Raw genomic sequence first — 25190 nt, 5'->3', positions numbered from 1 at the left:
AATCTATTTTGAATTTGACTGCGTTATAAGAAGATGATAAGATTAGTGTGACAGGTCTATAAAGCTATTCTTTCTGTTTTTTTTCTTGCCTACATCTGCAGAGTGAGTGGGAAACTATTCATCACATAGAGCTCAAAGCTCTTGGTCAAAGTTATACTGGAATACGTTTCGATGGCTTTTTACAAAGTTGATTAGGGCAGGGGAGCTTCTTTAACGCTACAGTCTGTCAATCCTTTAGAAGCACAGCCTGAAGTTGTTTCAAAAAGAAACTTGCAGAACCCTGACTGTTCTATCTCAAACTGACACTTCCACCAGATTTAGTGGATACTCATGACTAAACCGTGCACTACAAAAGGAAGGGCCTTGAAGGGAGCCTAATCTTTAAATGGTATGCGCCAGTTAAAACACAGGAGTGGGAGTTAGGGCGCTCTGCAGCATTTCTGATACTGTGGCACCAGTCACGTCACTTCACAGAGCAAAAGGGAAAAGGCTCCTATCTGTCCTGTGGATCCTCCACCTCCTAGCAGCGTTGCCTCTTTTCATCCCTTTAATGCTTCCCAAGAGAGCCATCTGGAATACTTTGGTGAAGCAAAACTTTGTCACATACATCATTTTATAAAAAAGTTAGCCTCTGCAAAGCTTTGCTCAGATGGCTTTTGGGTTTAGAGTGAGGGCTTGCTGGAGGTCTGGACTGTGTAACACTAAAAATGAATCCCCACTCCCTTCTCAGTCACTTGGAGCAGACGCTCATACCTCTGTACTCCCAGTCTTGCCATAAGCACCCTGCTAATCCCTGTGAGGATCTGCCCTAGAAAATGAAGTTATCTCTCCTTGTTCCTAAGACAAAACCAATGGACACTAAACTATTACTATTTTTAAAAAATGTCTCCTGCCCTGAAGTCTGATTTTTAACCACCCAAACGGCTATTTCAGATGTTCTGTGTGTTAATGTTGCTATACAGGTGTCTTGTAAGAGCAAGTATTAAGCCTCACAGTGACACTTCTTAAATGAAACGGTAATTTTTTGAAAGACAAGCTCAACTGATATTAAAAAACCCAATAAACTCTAAACTCTGATGTCCAGCAGTGGGTTTTTTTAGTGCAATGTATGGTCTGAGGCACCAACTTCCTGTAGAATTATGTATTATTGGCTACTGCACTATATAGGTATCACAGAAATAAAAATACAGCATTACAGTCTCCAATCTAGAGGTGAAAAACGGAGAGTGAATTTTGATGGGATTTTTTTCTTGATTCTTTTAGTCACTTGCTCTTACTAAACTGAACAATTCTTGGAATATCAAAGTCTTTTGCTAACTTTTTCAGTAAATAATTCTTGGTTAGAGACAACTCTGAATATTTTGTTAATATGTGCACTTTCCATGTGCTTCAAAGAGAACATGGCATTCTTTCGATTCCTTGGTTGTGAGGCTTTAAAAATAAATTCAGTGCAACACTGCAAATGAAAGAAGATGCATACTTTGACATTTACTTTTGTTTCTCCAAATTTTAATGAGAAATTTAAATAACTTGCTACGAAACATGTCTAGGAAGTGGTAAAGCTGTGCAGTGTGTGGCTTCGAGGCAAAAAGGGTCCAGTTCATGTTGGTGCCTACAAACAGGCCCTTATTTGCCTTTTTTGCTCAGCCTGGAGTTGCTGACAAACTTAAGCCTAGCTCTTGATTTTCCAGGTGAAAAGCAAGGACTTTTGGATGAGGCTTGTGCTGTGTTTTTTAGGCTTTCACATTTCAAGTACACATAGGAAAAGACTGAAAAGCGCACCTGAATCCCTGCAGGGCAAAGTTGTGAAACTGCTTCATAGCTCTTAGGTACCAAGGCTGTGTTCCCGCAGGGATGCCGGGCAGATGCTCTGTACCTGCTCAAAGCCCTCTGTGCACACAGAGTGGCCAACCTCCACTCTGTCAGTAGCAAGGTCAAACCCCACTCTTACAAGCCACATTAAAATTAGTGCCCAAACAAACCCCAGCCATCACTCCTCCTATGAAAAGTAAACCATATACGGTTAAAAACATTTACCAGAGGAACAACATCCCCTCCAGACCTCCCCAAGTGTGCTGGCAGAGATGCATAAAACCCATAATCTATCAGAAATAGCACCGTGTTCTGATATCTGAAAGACAGGCACTTCTAAAATCATCTTTGGTTTAAAGTGACTGCTACCATGGTTAAAGAATTAAGAATAATTTTCTTCTGTTTGCTAGTAAATAACCAATTCCCTATGGGAATTTCTTCTAGAAAATTAGGACCAGTTTGTCTTTTGGTAGTTAAAAATCATACCACTTAGTGCTGAAATGATGAAGACTTTGTATCTAGTCTTATAGCGTTCTTCAAGATTATTGCTGATTCCTTATTTCACTGTTTGTAACTCATGTATGGCGATGAGAAACGTTGTCTAGTTTGAAAATAAAAAAGCATCTCACTTGACAGGTAGAATTATATTAAATAAACTTTAAGTATGTGGAGACTTTGCTTATATTTCAGAAACCTTTTCTGAATGTTCATATTCCAAGGCAGACAGCTGGACAGCTCAGATAGTCTAAACCTGAACAAGGAGAGAAGCAGGTTTAGAATGAACTTTGTAGGACTATTTCTTTTAGCTTGGAAAACTACAGGCATGTAAGTATAGCAAGTTGCAGCTTTTGACTAAAAAGTTCTGTACTCTGCACCTTCCACTGTATAATCCAGCTACAAAAGCTGCTAGAAAGGCTGCCTTTTAAATGTCCAAATGCAACCTTGCCAAATTAGAGTGACAAAACTTTCCTTCCTAATGGGATAAGCCTTGCTCTCATACTTTCTGATGTGTCTGTATCTCCTCTTTTTTTTGACCATTTTTACATCAAAAACCAGAAGTTGCTGCACCAAAGTACTACAAATACTTAATTATCCTATGCCAGCTTTTTCATGTTGATCCTACTGCCACTCCTGTATCAATGTTTATCGGTATTCTTCTTCTCCCCCCTCTCCTGCTTGGATTCCCACTAAAGAAGCACAGGGAGCGAAGTTGTTCAAGTACTCAAAAGCTGGCTATTGTGCGATGACACCGAGACAAATAGCTTACAGATTTGATTTTATTTTTTTAAACATATAGATTAAGCACTTCTGTTAGTACAAATAGCGTCACAGTAACTGGGACTAAAAGAGAAGGACTACACTTGTACAGTCACTACACTTCTCTGCAGAGGACACTTGACATCTGGGACTGAGTCAGTCTCTTCAGCCTTAGGACGAAGGTGCTATGAAGTGCATCATGAGAAGCTTTTTTCTTCTTCTGAGGTACCAAACAATAATTTTTGTTACAAGCGTGACACCAGTGATATATGGTACTTACCCATTCTCTATTTGCAAGCCTTAAAATACTTCTTTTCCGCATGATCTAGCAACTCTCACACCAGAGGGAAAATGTATTTTGCTTACCTTTACCCTCACCCTTTATCTATTTTTGTAAGTTTAAATGAGGAGGTTGAAAATTACTTCAGATTGATTCTGTAGTAGAAGCAGCAATAGTTTTGTAAAGTTCAGAGGAATAAGAAAGATAGGGAAAAAATACGTAAAGAGCTAAGTAATGTTTTGTCTTCTGGGTTCTGGTCCAAAGATAGGGCTTAAGGAGTTCTCCCAAAAGATATTAAAGCAGTCATGAAGGGTCCTGTGATAGTAAAACACACTAGTACAGGTTGTCCAGAGTTCCCAGTCCCTCTTCACCATGCCATCTATACTGGTACTTGCAGAAAAATGGCCACATAGAACCCTTTATGTTTGATCTAGTCTGTCTTGTATGATCAGGGGCCATATACCACAGCTGTTGTGTGAAGAAGCTAGAACCAGTCCCTATGATTCTAGTTAAATTAGCTACTTTTTTAGGTATGTGCTTAGGATGTGTGTTAGAGAAAGATGTTTTTTTTTTTTTTTTTTCAGAGATCATTTTGAGAAGTGTTCTAAGTATTCTGGAATATTTAAAACATCCCCCTCTACCCAGAAGGGGACAGACCCTTTTTAATTCATATTCCAGTTTGGTCATCTGGTGGCTTCATTCTTGTGACTACCAAGATTCTTTTAAGAGACCTTGGATCTCTACTTGGATGAGCAATTTTTTGTGCAAGGATAATTCACCTTTTCAGGCTACCTGAAGGCAAATTTATCTGTGCTACTTTGCAGAATTCGGAGTAGGTTTTGTTTTACCTTTCTTTGCTTTTTCAAAAAATACAATAGTTCAGGTCAGGAAGAATCCCTTGGTCAACCTGGTGTACTCCAGCATAATTCAGTTGCTATGGTTATGAGCTTCAGCCTATGCAAAGACAGAAAACACATAGTGAGAAGATGAGCATCAACATAAGATATCTCTGCTACGTGGTTTACAGGAGCATCACCATTAGGATGGCATAATCATGATGGAATTGCAGGACACTGCAGAAAGTATTTGGATAGCAGATAATAAGACAACATATAATCCAAAACTGCTTTGTTGCAGTCAATATAGATAAGGAAGTGGAAAACTGATACTACAGGGAAGGTCTCTTCCAGCTTGTTCTGTTTCTTTTTAGTGTCTAACGTTCAGAGTCATCACCACAAGTAATTCAATGGCTTCGCTTTCATCAAAGCGTTGCAACTCCTCCACAAAACTGACGTAGACAATCCAGCAAGGGGAGGTGGATACACAGAGCTCCTCAGAGGGCACTGAAACCAGATCGATTTGTGGCAGCTGCCTTTCTCAACGGCATCTCACAAAAAAGGCATGGTCTTGCTAGGACTGACCTGTCCTGCTTCTTCCAATACTCTTAGCTTTTGGCTTTATAGTTGCAAGCAACTTTGAAAAAAAATAATTGTATTTCTGACTTCTAGAGAGGAGGCTTTATAATCTGCTGTGCCATGTGGCTTTTTTTTTTTTTTTAAATGCCAAGCATTTGGAAGCTCTCCAGCATTTCCAATATTTGCACTCTCTGCATCCCTCTCTACTGCTGCTATTTGGAGCTGCTGCACTTCAATTCGTTAAATTATAACCCCTTTTCTCAGAGAGAAACTGACTACATTTCAGCAATTAGGTGCATTTTGGACATGTGAGATCAAGTTTCTGGTGTTATAAATGACTTTCTAATTATGCAAAAAATTGCAAAAATTTCAAAAGGAGAACCAAGTATCCCTTTCCTCAGCATTGCTCCCACCTGTAGTTCTGCATCCCTATGCCACAACAGACATGACCATGGTCTATTAGAAGGTAGCTTTTTAAAACACCCCTCTAGAATGTGAGAGATCCAAACTAAAATACCTGGCTTTAATAATACAAAGGAAAAAAAAAAATCCAGAACTCTTCAAATCCCAGCTTACCACTCAAATTTAGAGGCCACTGGTTGTTTTGTACAGCTGAGTTTATTTCTGTTTTTCAGAAGAAAGTCAAGATTCGAGATTAGTTGAAAAATTTCAAGTTCATCTTGGGAAGAGGCAGATTCTGTATTACCTGTAAATTTACTGTGAGATTTAGTAAGGAATCTGCTTCAGTGTACTTGGTGAGTCAATAATCTCCAGCCTTCATTTGCATTTTATACGGTAGACATCTCTTACAAACAAGGGACTAGAGAAGAACAAGATGAGCAATAAGGTGTTAGTGAGGTAGGAGGGAGCTCCCTGATTTCTGGTGGTAGCTTCTGGCATGATCAGATGGAGGTGGGCAACTGCTCTTCATAACTGTGGGTCATGGCTTAGCTATATCGTTGAGCACCCAGGAGGAAGCTGTGGCCATGCTTTTTTCTTTAGTGTTTGTCAAGGCCCTTCTCTTTGCAAATGCAACTTCCCCAGATGGAAACAAAGACATTTGGCAAAGAAATAAAGCACTAAATCAAAGGCAGAAAACAATCCAAAATATTTCCTTTGCAGTGCTTTGCACTAGGAGCACATCAGAGCAATGATCTCAAGTCTGGTGAATACTCACATCCATGTAAGTGGCTCTGTGTGTTGAGTGTGGGGCAAATCCAGCTATTACAGAGGCAGAAAGATGTTTAACATTAGGGTAGAATAAAGGCTTAATGGGAAATATCTGGCTTTTTTCATCTAGCTGGTGTTTTTACCCTTTGAGCTAAAAGTGGCTCAGGTGGGGCTGCTCCTTTTAGGGTGAACAGCTGAACATGGGAGAGGGAGATGTTTCCAGCCCACAGTGATCAGGTGGAAGTAAGGTGAGTATGAGGAGCAGGAGCTCAGGACTGATGCTTACAGGGCAAAGAGATTGCAGTAGACAGCAGGGTTAGAACCCACAACCAGCTCTCTGGTGATGGGAATGAGTGGTTCCAGGACACCAGAGGGGACTGTAGGACCTGTGCAGTTTGCTGCAAAGTAGAGCCATTAATTTGCTTGAATCCATGTTTGGAAGCAATGACCTACTTGCAAGAATGTAGCTAACAGGGGTAGACCTGGGTATAAACCTTTTTTATTTCTGCTCTGCCTTACCTACCCTCTTTTGAGTTTTCCCCTTTTAAAGCCAGCTAATTAGTTTATAATCTAATTAAATTTGGCTTTTTTTTTTTTTTCAGTTTGGTCGTCTTTAGGGAGCTCACTATAAGGAAGAGCTCTGACTGATGAAGCATCCCATTAGGCTTTATGCAGGGGAGACCCAATCTGCACGGCTTGCTGCCAGTTAACATTTGGGCAACGGTGCAGCCCCCTCCCTACCCCAATTAATATAAGAGAAAAGAAGTGGCCAATGGAGGTGAGAAGCTCCAAGCCTGCTGAGTTAAGTCATGCTTCTGTTTCTACCCTGAGTATGAATGGTGGCCCCTGCAGTAAGGTCTGTAAGTCACTTTCATTGTTTTTGTGGGTGGAATATTTTTGTGGTGAAATTGAAGAATCAGGGTCTCGCCTTTTCTAATATGTGATTGTTGCATATAATGCCATCATAGAACTAACTGTAACCTTCAGATAAACTGATGAAGTTCAACTGATGATTTGAATGAATAACCAAATCATCTGCAATACAGCTGGGTATAGGAGTGCCTGGCTGACATCTCAGAAAATGAAAAGGGGATTTTGGAGAAACATTTCCTATTAATTCATGTTGCCAGTTGGTCCTGGAATTCCTGTGGATATTACTGGGAGCCAGTCGTCTAATTATGAAGGGTCTTCAGTGACCCATTTGATTCTTTCACACAATGATGGTTGGAGTCACAGGTTTCAAGAGCATTACTTTTTAGTTCTGCCTCCCTGAAAACTTGTTGCTGTCCACCCACCTCTTAGAAGGGACCATTTTATATTAAACAAAGACATTCATGTAGCTCTTATTGTTAGGTTTGCTGTTACCTATTTCTAAAGTAAACTCAAGGTTAGAACTGACTGCAGGCTTTAAAGTGGTGATTTCTTACAATAACTAGTATACATGCAAAAATCTCATTTCCACCTGCTTTTGAAAAATCTTGGCCTTCAGATTTTATTGTGAGGTTCTTACTAGGTCATCCAATTAATAGATTGACCTGTATTTATTCTATTTCTCTTGCTACATGTTAATTTTGACCTCTGGAACTAAGCAGAGAAATAAAGCACAAAATAGTGCTGCATCATATATAAGAAACTATTGCAATGTAAGTCAAAAAGCCAAAACTGAAGGGTAAAGGTGGCAGGAAAGGTGGCACAGTACATAGTTTCTGATGGCGATATTCATGGCATCCTACAGTAACTACATTCAAATCTATTTCTAGCAACACACAGTTGCTTCTTTTGGATTTGAGGGGATTAGCAGTAACAGGAGGTAGGAATTTAAAGTGAAAACATATTAAAATAGCCTACTTATAAAAGAGCATGGCTCCTATTATCCTCTTTTCAAGGCTTGCATCTTAATTGCCATGTACTGTGTTTGCATCAATACAGCATTTTGTATTAGCAGCTTATAGAAATTTAACTTAGCAACTGCTACCACCTTCTTTAGGGGACCGTATGTTTTGTTGTTGTTTTGTTTCTTTTAAAAAGTAGGTGCAGTTGTTAGCATATTTCCTGTCAAGTCTCCAGAAATAATACTTCAGGTCTGAAGCTAGTACCTTACTGAGAGGAATTACCTGCCTTTGCTTGGTCCACAAACAGGACTAGTTAGATATGCGGACTAGCTTGCGTTGGAGCCCATTTGGGCACCACAGGATTTTAGAGCTGTAGCCATTTGGAGAACATTAGCATTTTGAAAGGCTTAACCAACAAAAGCACACTTGTGGCTTGGGGAATACAGATGCTGAGAAAATGTTTAAATTCATGTAATGGTTTGGATCTTCAGGACCGCTTGATTCACCCTTGCAACCTTGTCTCCAGACAGTGCCACAGGCTTAACTCACCTGCCAAGAAGTGTGAGCATTGCTTTGAGTCTCTGTAAAATGCATCTGTGTGCAGCTTTGATAGCTTTTACAAGGCATAAAATTACTGTTCAGAGTAACTCCCTTCAGCTACTTTTAAGTCAAGTGAAGTAAGAGTAAATATTTCTCAGCAGGTTGGAATTCCAAATGCCACTTCTCTTTCTGTCTTTGGAGTCTCTTTATATTTTTGTATGCATGTATTTCATGCAGGTTCAAGCTGAGACATTTAGGGGTCAAAGGAAAAGGAGTCCGGTAAAAATCACAGAATATTCTTGATAAATATTCACCGGTGTAGTAAATTCCATGAAAGTGTGGCATTTTTTTTACAGAAATATGAATACATGAAGTCCTAAATCCATATGTAGAACTTTTTGTATGATGATAAAATGTGAAAAATTCATGTTTACCTGCAGATTTTGTTGGTACTCTTAGTATATAAAACTTCAATTAAACAGATCCATTATTGTTTTTCCATGTTGATGAATATGGGCTTTTCTGAGAAGGAAATTGTATGCTGATGTGACAGGCATTGCACTAACATGGAGTCTTATTGCTAACATGATGAGGGTTGGGGAAACTACGTACGGTGAAATCAGCCTTGTAGAGAGTTGTGTCTCGAGAGTAGAGCTCTTGTGTTATTGCTCAGTGGCAGGGCTGGCTCGCAAAATCATGGCAACAGGTGGTGGAGAGGGCTCCCGCTGTGCTGCTCCAAACTTTCAAAAGGGAACCTCACAGAGCACCGTGAATGAGTTCTTGCCCTGATCAGAATTAGATGTAGCCTTGATCTAAATGGTGTCTAGGTTTTACTATGTGGGAGACTGTGCTATGCCAACTAGTGCTAGAGCCTCAGTACCCCTGTGCTGCGTACACGCCTCAAGTACTTGGGTATGCTTATGTATGTCTGCTTTGGCAAAATCTTGGGTTTAAGCCTTCACTACATTCTGGAGACAAGCTCTTTAATGTGTAAAAATTTACACCTCCTTTTCTTGCTCCTTCTTTCTCCTGTTAACAGGTCCCGCAATTCTGATAAACAGTGGTTAGTTGTGGTTTTCCCACTTTTGTGGAACAGATTTTAATAGCGGCTAGCCCCATGTATCTCAGTTCTGCGTGTAGGCTCGTGCACTGGGGAGTGCTGCTCTCTTCTGGTTCAGCTCTGCTTGCACAGTAAGCAAGACTTGCTCCTTCTCTGGTCCAGTGGTGTTGGTTCACAGCCCTGAAAGATTATGATTAGCTCAAAGCATGATTCTTACTTTTTCAATCCAGATCTACCTCCCAGTAAGGCAGACAGGACATTGTGCTCTGAATCCATTAGTAAGACCATGAAACTTGTCGTTTATTTTCCCACATTCAGTCTCAGGGCTAAATACTTCTTCCAAGAGGCAGGATCAAAGAATTGAGGCTGGGCTTTCCAGACTCTAAACAGGCTCTTTTGCAGTGGCTGTGAGCACAGTGCAGGTAAGAGTACTCAGGAAAACTTCAGATGGCTTAGTTTTCTTCCAAGTCCCCAGCAAATGCCTTCTCATTTGGAACTGACGTGATCAAGGTCATGAAAGATGAATTTGTTGTTCTTTGTTCAAAAGGTGTACTGGCTTTCCCTCTTTACCCCCGTCTTAAAAGGAATCTTCGTAATCTCATTATGCATACTCTATTCTGGTTCACATTTCAGATTCTGCTTCCTTCCTTACAGTTCCTCAGGTTTTGTTTTCATTTTGTCTAAAGTCACGTTATCACTTTGTGTTAACTGATTAAGGCAAAAAAGGGCTGGATGAATAATTCATTATGTATGATTTAATCAAAGAATTTACGTTTCCTTTTGTTTCATAAAATGTCTGCAAATATATCAAAGCTTTCTTTCAGCTATTTGTTTTTGCAAAGTTATTTTGCCAAATAATTGCAATAAATATTCCTTTGTGCTGAAAGTGAAGCATTCTTTGTACAAGAATTTGATGTGGGTATCTAACACCATTATAATTCCAGTAGAGACAAAGGGTAAAGTTTTTACGGGCTGGTTGGGTTGTGTTTTTTGAGCTCTACTCCCATAACTTTTGCCCACACCTCACATGAACAACCAAAGGAGGATAGGTCTGTTTTGGAAGTAGGTAGGGAGCCAGACTGCTTCCTCTCTAATTCTGTGCCTGAAGATTTAGACAGATGACCCTGTACTAGTTACTTCCATTTCTCCTTTAGAGCTAAAAGGACTAGAAAATGGATGTTGTATGCATATCTTCAATATTTACCTTCCTAAATTCTGATGCTCATCCGTCCGAGAGTCAGGTTATTAGGCATGTACCTAACAACAGATATAGAGCAGCACAGACAGGTTCTCACCAAGGAGGCAGTCCTGTAATCTCTTTCGTCCTATCATGGATCTCTTGCATTTTGTCTAACAAAGTTAGAGAAGGAAATGGCATGTGTTATTTGCAATGTTTCAGTCACTCTTTAAAACCCACAGGCAAGTACTGCAGCTGGTAGAAGCAGATTTAAAATGGCAGAAATATATTTGGTGGAGGAAAGATATACTAGTTGCGCAGAAAAGGCCTGGAATCTGGGAGTAGCGGATGGGCTCTGAGCACTGCTTTCTCTGTAAATGGCTCAACTGATAAGAAAGTATTGGTATCTGGCAGTGCCTGTTAGCTGCAGACCAAAGGGTCTTTACCAACAATTTCCCACTGTGCATTTTGGGTCTTACCTTCTCTTTTAATTTTTATTCAATATAAATAAATATATAGAAATATAGTCCTTTTTCTTTTTGTTGCACACACACGTGTGTATGCATGTGTGTGCTTTTTTTTTTGTTTTATTTTGATAACCATTCCTGAGGAGACAGAGGGAAGATTTGCCCTCTTAAAATAATGGCAAAGATAGCAAATCAGATGGTAGTGGGGGGGAGGAACAGCCTTGAGGAGACTGTTTATGAAGGCTTTCATTCCATCATGTACCTTGGACATAGCTCAAGCGAGGGAGAATCTGCTATGCCAAATCTAAACTTGGCCCTGGCAGAGGCAGATAAGGACCTGTGCCTAGTGCAAGCCATGGGAAGAATCATATTTGGAGACAGGCACAGCTGATCGAATCAAAGATAGTGATAACCTGTGGATCAGACTATGCATCTCTGACAAGCATCAGCTGTTCGTTCCCAGCCTCTGGGTGACTCCTTTGTACCAGATGCAGTATTTCAAAAAACAATTGCTAGTGATGTGGATTAAGGGAAGGGGGGGGAATGTAAATTGGAAGCGACCCAAGTTCTGGCTATGCATGGGTGTCCCATGGGTCAGATGAGAGAGACTGTTTCCCAGGAATTGCAGGCCAGATGACATTTGCAGAAAATGTGGAGGCAAAGGCTATTAGAAATGGAACTGTCTGAATAGGGGGAGGCCACGTAAGAGGAATTAAAATTTGCTAATGCAGTAGGGTCACCATTAGCAACAATTAGTATCCCCAGTGTGGGCAGCTACCCCTAAACCGATGCCATTATGTGTCTGGTGATATCAACAGATAAAAGGTTACAGTGGACAAAGGACCCAGATTTGGTGATCCTGGGAAAATGGCAAGTGTGGAGGACAAGTACATTTCTGACTGCAGGAGTTAAATGGGTGGCCAGTGCTTGTCAGCTACTGCGTACAGCAGGAGAAATCCAGATGTTTATCCGATCAAGGCTGCTGCATAGCTACATGCTGTTTCAAGCTGGGTGAAGCAAAAGTAAAAGCAAACGGTATTACTTGCTGTGAGGTGCAGACAGTGGGAAAATCAGATGTCTAGAAAAGAGTTTCAAAGCCTCTCACAAGAGAAAGAAGATGTCAACAGCTTTGGGCAGGACTTGCCAGAAGCTTCTACTGACGGCAGCTAACAGAAATACACAAGCAGTTGCTTTTAGATTTTTTTTTTTTTTTTTTTTCCAGGAACAAGGTCTTTGTAAGACTGCACTCAAATAAGTGTGCAGACGGACAGCTTTTGTTTCCTCTTCCTCAGGAACAGCAGGTACTAGGGAGAGCCCAGATGTCTACCCTGATTCTCAGGTGAGTTTTACAGCCTCAGATATGCTTTGTGCTTCTTCATCCACACTGCCAGCAACATCTGTTTAGCAAGCTCAGAGAAAGCCTGAGTATATTTCTATGCTCCACAAAACTTATTGACCAAAGTCTAGTAAGATTTGTTCCTTCTCCTGCTCTCTCCCTCTTGCTCAAATTGATATTCATCTACCTGTGACTCTCCCTCCAAGGTGACTTCTGAGAAGTGTCCATCCCACGCAAATTAGCACAGGGACAGTGGCAAAAGCCTCCTACAGCCAGCTGTAAAGTCATCTGACAGAGCTTAGCATTAGATCTGAGACCCGAGGACTCCTTTCTGTGAGGGTGGGGGAAAAACTATGACATGAAAAGGTGGGGAACAATGTGTCATGCAAGAAGAAGAGAAAGCATAGTAATGATCTGGAGAAAAAGATTTAGATTTGTTCTGTTCTTGTGGGATGTCGCAACTAGTCACTTCAAAGCAAGACCACATCACGTTGCAGTGTTTCAAGAAGTGAGGAGAGCAACCACTGGGAATAGCCGAGGAGGAATCCCAGAGGTGTGCACGGAAGGAATTGAACAGCTCCAGCAGGTTCTTCCAGATCATAGTGTGAGCTCAGATGTAGAGAAGAAATTGCTGCTCTGTCCTGAAGACATGATGGTCTTTCATGATTTTACCAGTGTTGCAGCACACTAATACCCTCCTATTAACCCAGAGCCAACTTTGAATTGTGCCCTATGTACGCATGACTCATGCAGTCAGAGCACCAGAGAAATCTGTGGTGGACTGTGGTTACCCCGGTCTGGAGGGGCTGCAGTAGTATCTGAACTTCTCGTTGTTGCTATTTCACACTGGAAATTTGCACTCTTTTTTTTTTTTTTATTTTTTTTTTTTTTCTCCTTCCTGTCCCTGGGAAGGAGAGGGGAGGAAAGAAGAAAATTAAAGCCTGTGTGTGCCAGAACAGAACTGGTAAAACAATTCATATCAACTGGACTTTTTTTTTTCCTTGAAAAAATGTTTTTTATGCTTTAATCTGCCCAAATGTGTACGGTTGGATTTAATTTTTGGCATTGTGCTGTTTATTATAAACCCTTATGGAGAACTTGATATGAATCAAGCTCAACCTCAACCACAGCCAAGCACAACTCCTACAGTAATGGCATAGGCATAAGACCTCATAAGTTACAAATCTTTTCACTCGGTGTTCCGTTTGGAAGAACAGTAAGTAAGTTGTGAGATGACAAAGTTTCAAAGTGATATGGGAAGATTAACAGATGACATTCTTTTTCTCCATAATATTCTAAGCAAATCTACTACATGTTTTTAAATATGTTAAAAAGGGTATAACTGAGCCCTGAATTCTAATGGATTTGAAAAAGTAGTGGGCATATTTAAAGGGATGGAAAGATTAAAAGATTTAAAACAGAACCACAAAGAGTTGCACCCAGCATTGTGAAGATGAAATCTAAGCACAAATTGACAGAAACAAGCAGATGTTTCTTTTTTGGGTGAATCTTTCTGTAATTGTCCACAAGGGTTTCCTTGCCCTTTGCTCTGAAGCTTTAAAGTATGACTGGTGTCAAAGACAGCAGAAGTAGTACTGCTGTAAGCCCTGATATGAAGCTCAAAACCCAGCAGAATGGCTTAATGCTTGAAAATAGTAGCTTGCAGTGTGAGTATAAGAAAACAAAAGTTCCCAGTCATGAGGGGTAAGTAGTAGTAGTAGATGTTTTAAGAGTAAAATAAACCGGTTTCATCCTAAAAGTCTGCTTCAGGCTTCTGTCAGAAGGATTAGGTCTTTTCTTCTCCATCAGAGCTTATTGTCAGTTTCTACATCCGTCTGCCAGCAAAATAAGAGTAAAATTGTTGGTCTGAGTCAACTGAATCCACTTTGGCATGGGACATGAGGGCTTGCTGTTTGGAGGAATAGTGCTCAAACTCTAGCACTTGGACTCAGAATACTTCAAGGTAATGAGAAGTGCGCTACCCTTTAGGAGAAGGGATTAGCAAGAACCAGGTAAAGACACTTCCTGGAGAGTCAAGTGTTTTATGTCAGAACTATGACAAGGCAAACGAATGAAGTTATAAACTTTAATCATGTAAGCAGAAGTGTGTGCATACTCATATATGTGTATATATACATATAGGTATAATTGAATTGAACTGTAGATGAGTTCTGGAGATGTTGTGCCAAATAAACCCATGAAGCACCAGGTTCAAGGCCAAACAATACAAATTCTTTTCCTTAATTTTGTTTTCGTAGTATAGGAATAGCTGGTTTGAAACCTGCAAGCAGTTTTATGTCCGTGAGAGTATTAAGCAAGAAGTTTCAATATGAAATCATTATCTTCCCTCTTCTAAATCCAAATACTAATTGCAGCCTTGCTGTGAGCCTATAATACTAAGGCTATCATAGCCATGGCAACCAAAAGCAACATTAAATGGAATACATATCCGCTGCACAAGATTGTTGTGGTGGTGTTTTGTTTTCTTTATTTTTGGGTAGTAGGCATGCATTTCTTTTCAGCAGCCATGATATACAGGTCAAAAGAACTTCCAGTTCTTCAAACCTCTGAACTATTTTGCCACCTATGCTCTGATATCACTTAAAATTTTGTGTATATGTATAATTAATTCAGTCCAGAATTAATTTCAGACATAAATAAAAACACAAATTAAAATTTCAGCATGGATTTTACAATGACCCATTTACATTTCCAGGATTAAACCCATAATAAAAACTTTTGTGTAGTTATAATTGGTCTGATTTTTCTTAAAATCAGGAGATAAACATCTATGTAAATAGCCTCAAAAAGATATTGTGTTTAAGAAAAGAGCACTTCAAATGAGCTGCTTAAAGTCACCTTCTATGCTTTGCATGATAATTATAATGCAAAATAATAAACAGCACAGGGCACCAAGCACAGTACTTCAAGGATGATATTGTGCCATTTATATAAAGATAATTAGGCATTTAAATACAACCAATATCACTTTAAAATCTTCAAATTAAAACACAAAAAAAGAAAAAGACAGGATGTGTTAGTGCAAGGTAAGATTATTGAAAAAAGTTTCCATTTGCTTGATTTTCCTGGGGGTGTGTGTCCTTAATGATCTGTCTGACTCCAAAGCATCGGAGTGCACAATGAAATTAATTGCTGGGAACATCGCAGTGCATTGTAGTTCTGTAGGCCACGGGTGATGTTTCAGACATGGATATACTTTATGTCTTTGTGGGTATATGTGAAGGTTAGTTTTACCTGGAAAAGATGCTGCTGTGCCTAGATTGTCATGTGGCGTAGAGGAAAACTTGTATTAGCTAAAGAACTTATTGTTTGGATCGCTTATTCCAGTTTTCAGAGGGACAATGTGGAAGAAAGCTGTATCAACACAATTGTCTTTATGCTGGTATAATTGTATCTATGCCAATGAGATGTCTCTACTAGAAAAAGCTCTAGAACATTGCACCTTAATTTAACACTACTCTGTCAGCAAAAAATTTTTTTCTCCAATGTCATGTTTATGTATGTCTATAAACCGTGAAGAAGTGGTAATGTAGTCAGATATCGTTAGCATGGGCAGAAACTGCTGGGAGGTGTCAGAGATTGGTTCCTTATGCCCATGATTTACAGCAATTGTCCTGCCAGGACCAGTAATTATCTAGCAATTGATTATTAAAATACCCTTTAGCAAATTATTTATAATGATTCTTTTCATGTAAATTACACTGAAAGTTGTTCAGAGGAGAGCTTTACATTGATAAATAAATATTTTAATACAGACCATTGACAAAGTATTTTCACCAAGTCTTGACGTGTTACTTTTAATGGTAGAGAAGTGTTAAGGTAGTTTGTGTACGTAACAAGAAACATCACGTGAGTCCGTTTGGTCTGAAGGAGCCCCTCGTGCCCAGCTGTAGTGGAGGAGGTGCTGGCTGGCTGTGGCCCCTCAGCACCTCGCACACCGTGCTCCCAACCTGGCATCCTCCAGGTGCAAGCGGGTCCTGTCTGAGGGGCTCACACAGAGCACTTGAAGACGTAACCCTTTCCCCAGGAGGAGATAAATGGTGAATTGCTCTAGGTTCTGTCCCACAGGGATCTAGTGTGGTTGTTGGGTGTAAACCACAATGTCACTTCAGGTGTCCGTTTCCCTCTTACAGAGAGAATATATATTTCTTTGTGCCTCAGCGGACGTTGTGGGGATGAAGGCACTGAGGATGCTCCTGCAGTGACACCACGTGAATTCCAGTGGAAATTTTTGAAAAGACTATTTGCTGCTGGTGAGATAATCTAAACCAGAAACCTTTGCAGCGCTCAGGGTAGCCTGAGCCAGTAACAAAGAGCTTAGATGGAAGTGAAATATTATCTCTGAGTTTTGCATGAGTTCTTGATGCTGTAGTTCTTTACATGGGATGGAATATTCATCTTTTCAGTTCTGCATGGCCATTTTTTGTGCAAAAATTCAAAGAAGAGTTCTTGTGTACATCACAGTTCAGACTCTTAGATCATCACTTAGATGAGCGAAAGATTGTAGACTTGACAGTGTTAGTAGATAATCTAAAAAGATACATTATCTCATCCTGCAAACTGTATCTACTTGAGTGCTTGGACTATCACAGCTACAACTACACCATAGTTAATACTCAGAGATCAGCTTGTTTAGGGAGAAGGAGTAGCATTTTAATATACTCTACAAGGGCTCAGTGTAGCACTCAGTTAAGTTACTACAGGTAATTTGTTTACCCTGGGCATGCTCAGAACCTTAACCTGAGTTTTGTGTAGTTACTCATTGCTCCTCTCATGCTGGCTCAATCATTTTTTCCCATGGTAATAGTGTGACACCTGACTTTCTGTCATTGTTGTAGGAGGAAGAGTAAAGATAACCCTCATAAATTCAAATATGCTTAAACCATTTTGAAACAACTTGTAAAAATTAAAAAGCTGATTGCACTTTTAATAACAATCTTGTCAGTAATATTCAAAATGATAAGTCTCTAGTATTCTAAAGGCACAGATTACCCTAAGTGACTGAAAGAGACTTCAAAGAATCTATAATTAAAATCAGTAATATGTACCGTATGTTTTAAAATCCTGAACTCTATTTGAAAGATTTTCTTTATATAGTACCTAAGAACATATTCAGATATACTGATACCACCATTGTCTTCTTTAATGACCATTCCTGCTGAAGCCTAGCCTGTGTGTCTGTAGGCTGAGTCCTGCATGCGGGACGATATGCCATTCTACTGTCCCAGGAGGCAAGCTGACAAAGAAACCTGTCTCAGTCACAATACCGTCCCATTCTCCTCTCTCGATGCAGAGAAAACATAAAAAAGGTGCAGTTTACTTCCCCCTGCCTGTCTATGGTTCCCCTGGCAAGCATGGTATGAGCAAATTCCTCTTAGCCTCCTTTCACGTGCAAAGGCATAAAAGGAGAGAACAATATCTGCATTTTCCACTGTAACCCATACAATATCTGGGTAGGCAGTGTGGTTAGACAGGGATCTGGGGAATTGTTCTTCTGCTCGGGACTGAATGACAAACAGTTCTTGCAAGCGCAGAGTCTGCTGGTGTCGTTATACTGAACTATCACTGACACACCTGGAGCCGCCTGTGGATGAAAGGCGCTTTAGAACCAAAACTTGTGCCCTCCAGAAGGATTTACGAACCCTTTGTACAACAGTGTAAATTTAACAGTGCTGCTAATAAGCTTTTGGTGATTTCACTGTGAGTCCTATATGCAGAAGAACTGGGGATTAAGCTCTGCTTAAAGGTTTTAGGGCTTAGAAAATGGAAAGAGGCAAGGACCTGGCCTTTTTCAACCACCTGGGACCTCCTTCTTTCTTCCCGTCCTCCACAGTCTCTCTAAGGTAGACACCACCATAGTAAGGTCCTTAGGTGTGTCACAGCAAACTTCACCTGGAGACCTGGCTTAAATACTTCTAACTTACCTAAACACTCTTTAACTCTTTCTTCCCTAGTCTGATCATTACCCTTATTCTAGTCTTAATGTTAATTTTGCAGGCAAGTCTTCTCATAACTAACACTTTGTGTGAAAACAGGAGCAAGAAAAGACTTGAGAATGTGTCAGCCTTTCGTCATTCGCTGTTTGTTGTCCTCCCTCATTAAATAATGGTATTATTCTTTTATTTGTCTTCCCCTTATATTGTTGCACATGGTAGTAGTAGTGAGAAATATACAACTTTCTTCATTCTTGGGAAGTTGACTTGTTAAAAGTCGAATGATAACGTTCATTGTAGAGACGGGTTTTTGATTTTACTTTTAAAAACTTTTTAAAATTTTGAATAAAACTAATTTTCAGGCCTCATGATTATCTGTTCTCAGTGAGCTTTTAAAGCCCCTTTTTTGTATAGCTTTGAATATGAAAGCTCTGAAAGCAAAATGGGTTATCTTTTAAACAGCTATCACTGGATTGTTTGAAATACAGATAAAACTAGAGACAGAATAGTTTTGCTGGCCTGCTAGCCATTTATTTAGAGAATGAATTCTTCCTTTCTCTGAGTATTAAAGTCCAGAGCTGGAACCAGCAGCTCTGTTAGAAATAAGGAGTAAAGCTGAACCCTCTCTTCTTTTTCTTTCATTGTGAGCAATGGGAAGATAATTCCTTATTGCTAAGATTGTTAGCTGGATTTAGAAGGGAAGACTCTGTAAAGAAAGTGGTAAGAAAAAAGATTTGTATTTAAATATTCATGTTTTGGGGGCTATTCAGTGATATTAGGAATAAATTACCAGCTAAGGACACACTTGATTGATTCTGTCTGAATTTGTTTTATAATATTTTCACATAATTTCATTTATTCTTTCCTTTAACATCCATTAGAGGAAAAGAGAAAAAATATACCGCATATGAAAAGAACATGGGGAAGTTTTTAATATAATGTTAATAATAGTTGATATTTAATTGAGATTGTATCTTTAATCTCTTCTTCTTTTCCCCTGCCAGTGTTTCATCTCTATTCTTATTATCTTGTTTTCAGTACAAAATCATCACCCACTGGTTTTCAATTACAGCGATGCCCATATTGATTCTCCCCTTGATTTTTAACTCGAAGCTGAAAAATTACTCACTTAAGCCAATAAAAGTAGATGATGTGGTTAGTTTGGGGTTCCTTTTTAAAAATAATAAATGAGTAAAGAAGAAGAATAAGCTTACAATGATTCTGAGTTACAACAAACTGGCATGGAAATGCATTTTAATTCATTAGAACTCAGAACAGTGTTATATATTTATATTTATCTCTTCATGTTGAGGTTAGTGGTCCCTAGGGGCACAAAACCTATGTCTATAATTCTACATTGCATTTATCTGCTAGTACTTGGGCACTGAGACCACCTGGCAGATAATGAATTCTGTCTATGTTTCTCTTAGCTTCCAAAAACAGGGTATCTGTATGCAAAGTGCCTATTGGGCATGGTCCATGGTCCATGCTAGCTCCAAGACTGTGGCCAGGAATTGTCTGGGGGAGTGCCAGCTGGCATGAGCAGAAATCACCACTTCTTTTGGTTTAATAGTAGGGATGATCATATTCCCGGGCTTTGGAAAGTTCTCAGGCACTGCTAAACTTGTTAACACAGATGCAGCCAGAGAACATTGTCTCATCTAGAAGAAGTTACATCATTTCTCCAAACAATTCTGTGCATACCTGTCTTTTTAACACACAAATAGTCCCATCATGCAATGACAACAGATCACAAGCTTAAAACTATGATTTGGTGCAAGGTTTGACCTTACACAGAAGCAAATGTCGAGAGTTTGGTGGCCATGTGCAATTAAGAATCAGTCTTTAGCAATGCTTAGAAAGTACAATCCAAATAAATGCAGAAGTTGAACAGAAGCTTTCCTGAGTGGTGTGCTAAGGGATTTGATTCCACATTCATTGATGTTAACAGAAAACGCTCTTACTAGCTACTGTTAGAGCAGAATGAGAGCTAGCTGTAGGGAAAAATCACTTAAAGCCATCAATTTCACACACACAGTCCAAAACAGAGATAGCAAAGGGTCAAAGTTATCTAACTACAAAAATCAGGATTTTTCAGAACCTTTATCTTAAATGTCACAAGTAAGTAATCTCCAATAGTTTTGACAGAATGAGTGGTTTGTGAGGGAATCCACACAGATGCCCACATTAAAGCAGTTATTGGTAAGTGTGTGTATGTGTGGGTGGGATTTCTCCCCAGAAGGAGGAAGGAAAGGTCTCAACTTCAGGAAGATGCTGAATATAGAAGAAAATTGCCTTAACTAACTGCAGCCATAGCGAGCTGGGTTTGACATTCCCAGCTGCATCCAACACCTCCTGTGCAGACATAGTATAAAGCCAATACTTCTTAGTCTGACCGGGAAACACTGAGAAGCCAAATCACACATGCTTTTTTGCTGTTGCTTAGATGGCTACACGTAATCTCCCCTCTTCTTTGAGTGTGTTTAGTGTTCTTGCCCCTGTTTTAATGTGACTCTAACTTTTAAACCAAATGATACTCGCAATGATACTTCAAAGAATTTGAGTTAAGATTTTTAGACATGTTCTTGAAGTCCTGGAAACTCCAGAGGACCCCTCACCCAAGAGGCCTTTTTTGAAGAGCAGAGTCATCATGAAACTCTTGGTGCCATCCAGCTGCTAGGCGTCTGTCCTGCCTCAGTCTCTGCTTGTTTCCTTCCTTCAGACAGACAGTCCCACTATCTCAGGAGCCCAGGTGTATTTGCCCCATTTCAACATCCACCTCTCATGCTTAAAATAAAATATTTGTTTTAACAAAGGCAAAGTTTTTCCTAGACTTGGCAGTGTGCAGGGTTCTTTTTACATGTCTAATTTCTCCACTTTTTATGCATCGTAGCAGCATTCCCGTCTTTGGAAATGTTCCAGAAAGCACCTGTACACACTTGCTCATTTGTGAAACGCCAGTATGGTAGGTTGTAATTTGCCAGTCCATTTCTTCTCTGAGAGTACATTAATTGAGTTGATGGCAGCAGAATTTATAGTTTTATACAGGTTACACACATGTGCTATGGTAATATTTTAGCATTAGGATGGGGTAAATGAGTCATAACTGATTACAGAGTAATTCCTGTCTAGGTAGCAATAGGAAACATAGGCGTCTCTTTCCATTCTTTCTGGGACGCCTGCCCTGCCAGTAAGGTACCTTAAAGAGTTGTCTGTCTCCTGTCCCTTTTCTTTTGCAATCAGTGTCAAGCAGTCTTAGGACTGGGACCTTTAAAGAGTCTGTAAAACTGCAGAAGACAAATTTTCTGGGGTGGCTCACGACTGCGTGACATTGTTTCATTGCTTTTTGTCTGTGGAGCAGATATGCTGATGAGAGCTTCAGACTTGCTTGGCATTCCTGTGCATCATACATTCTCTATTTTTTATCCCTCATCAGCCAAATCTTTAGATGGAATTTATTTTTCTTTAGGGGGTTAGGCCAGCAGGTCTGTGGCTCTTTCTGAACCTGTATAGAGGCTCTTCTACCACAGCCACTCCTTCTCCCCCCCCATCATACCAAAACATTTATTTAGACTATAGTACCCCCTACACCATCAAAACCTTGTTGTCGTTTCCTGTGAAACACCTCGGGTGCCAAGCACAACCCCAGTGCAGCCTGTGGAAATGGAGTCCCCCCAAGGGGATGCCGAGTGTGCATGAAAGTGGGCTCTGTTTTTCCAAGGCACCTGCCGGAACCTTCCTGACATTTTCAACATAGGAAAATATTTGGCACTGGACAGCTGTTCAGAAACTTTTCCCCTTGTAGGTATTAGAAAACGTTCCCTTATTTAAATGTATTTTTTTATAATTCTTTTTGGGCCTATCCATGTGTGAAAGGCTTCATTTTTTCCCTGCTGATCTTCAGGGATTTTACCTCCTCAGTTCTTCCTATTTGCTCTGTCATTCCTCACAGTGAACACATCCCGCTCTTCTTTTTAACCGCTGTCTTTCCCAGCAACCTGAGCTGCAGGACGGTGAATTGCTTTTACTCTGTCTTCCAACAAGTCACCTTAGAAGTATGACTCTAGCACCTATTTACTAGTTTTAGGTTCCTCTAATAAGTGCACCTTGTTGAATGCTTAACATGTTTGGTTTTAATGCCTCCACCCCCAGCAGTATTGCAAATTGTTTCTCTTCCAGTTTATTCACCCATAGAGTTCATGGGGATAAGATTGTACCTGCAAGCACCACGGTTTACCGCTTTCTACTTTCCTGCCAGTCGGCTTTTCCAGTTCATGATGGGCAGTTCGCATGTGTTCCTCTATTCAGAGCAAAATTACTGAGCACCTCATTTGATTGTAGGTTGAAATTGTAGGAAAGGGTAAGCTGATGTTTTAACTATCGTTTATATAAAGAGTCCATAAGAGCTAGTGGCCCTGTGTCTGTCACCTTTGTGTCCTGCACAGTTTGCTGGCTCTGGCAAAGAGACGGTCCAGTGCAGCTGCAAATGTCAGGCAGTGTCTTGACTTCTGGTAGCTCTGCAGTGTTTAGCTGCATGTTGCGTTGTCCTTCCCCGCTCTTCACCTTGCTTCGCTTTTTCTTTTCAATTGCAGCTGAGAGCTTTGCATGCCTTTCTGCCCAGGTCTCTCTTCTTCCAGTATTTAGGATTTTCCCTGAAGTCTACTGAATAGATCATATAAAGGATGTCTGTGAGACTAAGTTGATGGTGGCTACATCTTCTTCTATAAACCTTGCTATTAACCTTGTTCCTCATGTTGCAAAGTCTAATTGTTCTGTTATGGGTTTCTTTACTTCAAGGATTTCTAATCGTCTCTTTGAAATGAGTTGGAGTTTTTCTGTCTCACAGCTTAAACCTGGTCACAATAGGTCTTCTTCCCTTCTTGACATCACCCCACTGCAGTTGGAGAGAAAAAAAAAAAACAAGCTGTAAATCTCCTCTTCAGCCTTGAATCATTTACAGACTCATCTGTTACTTCTCCTGTTTTATACTTTGTTCGAAGACATTTGTAGGTAGAAGTAGAATGCAATACTGAAATGCCTCTAATGCACTGTTTTTCAGAAGTAGCGCCAGATTTAAGGTAGTCTTAGAAGTTGATTTTTTTCTTTAATGTTCTTGCTTCCTGAATACAACAGATACTGTATAGGGAGAAACCCTGATATAAACCTTCATCACCCTTCATTTCTTGACAGTTTTAACAAATGAGACTTGTTCATCTTGGTATTAAACAAGTGATCAGGGCCCAAGATTTGCTTTCCTTCACTGCTGAATTCTCATTGACTAGTATTATGGAACCTGAGTCTTTGTACAGCTGAGTTGCAAATGGGAGGAAAATATAGGCTGCATTCCAGACAGAAGTATGTGTAAATTGTTAGACCATGGGTAAGGTAATAAGTAATTACTTTAGTGCATCATAATTCAAGAATAAAGACAGCTACATTGAAAAAAATTTCCTGAAATACCTCTCCAAAGTAATTCAGGATAATGTGTTCTTAAATATATGCATGGGAGCAGTGTCAAATAAATACACACACATATACCTCCAACTCTAAATATTCTTGTTGTCCATTCTCAAATACTATGGACTCAAAAAAAAACAACAAAGTGAACTTTGGTCATAATGGTTTCTTCTGCATTCACATTCACCAATTTTGTAACCCGACTTACACTTTCTGCAGTGACGAAATAACTGTATCTCTAGTTTGGTAGAACTGTACAAGATAATATAAAATTGAACTGCATAATTTCCCAACTACTCATCAAAATAGGGCTTGAAACTTCTGCCCCTGGTGAGCAGTGCAAAGCACACTGCTCGTACCAGTTTCAATCTACTGTCCTTAGGAAAGGAACAAATAACTACGTCATGATTAATGTTTTTTAAACATTTCAAGCATTTTTCTAGAAAACAGAAATTGGGAGTCAAATCTGAAGTGAAACTGATACAAGCATCAGACATGAAAGTTCCTGTTAGAGAGAGCTGGAAAATGGACACACGAAAGGGTTATTTGTAAAGTCCATCCCCATAGACTAAATTAGTGATAGGCTGTGGTTTAAATAAATCAGATGAACTAGATGCAAATATCAATGCCTTGCTCCTCAAAGTTTTAACTTATTAGTGCTCTGTTTTACAAACCGACTTTTTTTTTTGGGGGGGGGGAAGCTCTTCCTTTTAAACAGGTCAAGGCAGAGTGTGGGGGAGAAAGAATTACTGAATAAAGGTTTCTTTTTAATTTATTCACTAAAGATTCCTGGCAGGTAAAACTCGTTTAAAGGAAACACATTTTTTTCATGATCTTGTAAATTCCCATCTGTACTCAGACAGTTGTGTTAACACTGTTGCCTTCTTCAGGAGCAAAAATTCTCTGATGTGAAATGCTGAAGGAGTTGCACATGAATGTTGCTGAAAAATGTCTACGTGCAGAGCATTTCTTGAAAATGACAGCGGTGTTCACCATGATAGCCTCATGTAATCAAACTCCCAGGGTACCATATGTCCTGATCTAATAAGTTGTTGCAGCCCTAGCTAAGAAGGCAGGGCTCTTTTCATTAAGTTGTAGCAGCTCTTGGTTTTAATTCAGAAGGTCTTCAGTTTGTTCCCTGATCTGTCAAGCTCGTGGTAGCTATGATAACTTTGCTAAAGATGTTTCATGTCTGGGATACTTATATTTAAGTATATCAAAAATAAAGCAAGCAAGGAGGAGAATTGACAGCAAGAGAGATGTCCAGCAAGTGCAATCAATAGAAATGGTTTGAAGTTGCTGAAGTGGCTTTAAGCAAAAAACAAAACCAAACCCTATCTCCTACCCTTCTATTTGCTGGCACTTTGATACTTAAAATGCTTCACAGATGTCTTGTCCAGATCCTGGGAAAGTTCAAACAATTTTGGATTTGC

The sequence above is a fragment of the Opisthocomus hoazin genome, chromosome 1 (assembly GCF_030867145.1).
Source record: "Opisthocomus hoazin isolate bOpiHoa1 chromosome 1, bOpiHoa1.hap1, whole genome shotgun sequence".
Taxonomy (NCBI): domain Eukaryota; kingdom Metazoa; phylum Chordata; class Aves; order Opisthocomiformes; family Opisthocomidae; genus Opisthocomus; species Opisthocomus hoazin.
Note: the sequence above shows the minus strand (reverse complement) of the source record.